The sequence below is a fragment of the Tupaia chinensis genome, unplaced genomic scaffold (assembly GCF_000334495.1).
Source record: "Tupaia chinensis unplaced genomic scaffold, TupChi_1.0 Scaffold000252_1, whole genome shotgun sequence".
NCBI lineage: Eukaryota > Metazoa > Chordata > Mammalia > Scandentia > Tupaiidae > Tupaia > Tupaia belangeri.
The window spans coordinates 5099080-5099879 of NW_006159732.1; the positions used below are offsets into that span (position 1 = coordinate 5099080).

The 800-nt window shown below is 38.1% G+C and overlaps 1 pseudogene; it reads right to left on the reverse strand.

Annotated features, from left to right (window-relative positions):
- Nucleotides 1-275: 275 nt before the first annotated feature.
- Nucleotides 276-584, reverse strand: LOC102483630 (small nuclear ribonucleoprotein E pseudogene; annotated as a pseudogene).
- Between the last annotated feature and the right edge of the window lie 216 nt (nucleotides 585-800).

Sequence of the window (800 nt, forward strand, 5' to 3'; positions counted from 1 at the left end):
TTCCTGTAATGAAAATGCCAATCTTTGAATTGTTGTTTTCCCATGACTTCTGGATTTGAAGTCACATAAGGGTGTATAATACATTGCTGGATGGATAATACTGGGTTTTCTTTCTTTCTTTTTTTTTTTAATAAAAACAATCCCATAGCATTTATTGCCAACTAGTAATAGCATAATGGTAATCAAAACAATATGAACAAATTTTTAGAACTATACTCTCCACGTAGAGAACAAACTACTGTCTTCTCAGCAAGTCCTCACTTTGTTTATCATTTCTAGTTGGAGACACTTTGTAGCAGAGTTATATTATCTCCTTTTAACATGATCTGACCCAGTTGTTTTCTTGACTTTGTTTTAGAATGAATCTCCTCTGCATCATCTAATACAAGGTTCATATACTCATCAAAACCAATGATACAGCCTCCTATCCGCATATTTACTTGCTCACAGAGCCACACCTGAATCCGGGATCTATTCTGCAAGTATCTGAAGATGAGTTTGATGGGCTGCACCATCACCTTCTGCACTTTCTGGCCCTGGCCTCGGTATGCCATGGTGGAATCTCACAAAGGCTGCACCAACCCGCACGCCCAATACTGGGTTTTCTAACATGCAGTGAGTACGTTTCTCCTGGTAGACCTCTAAGTGTATTTACTATAGAATCAAAAAGATGAAAAAAAATTGCATGATCATGGCCAACTTCCCTTATGTTACTTTTCCATGAATCCAACTTCAGTTAAATTTTTGGTGCATCTTGGTAAGCACCAGTCTAGACATCTGGGTTTCAGCTGTTTTGAGTG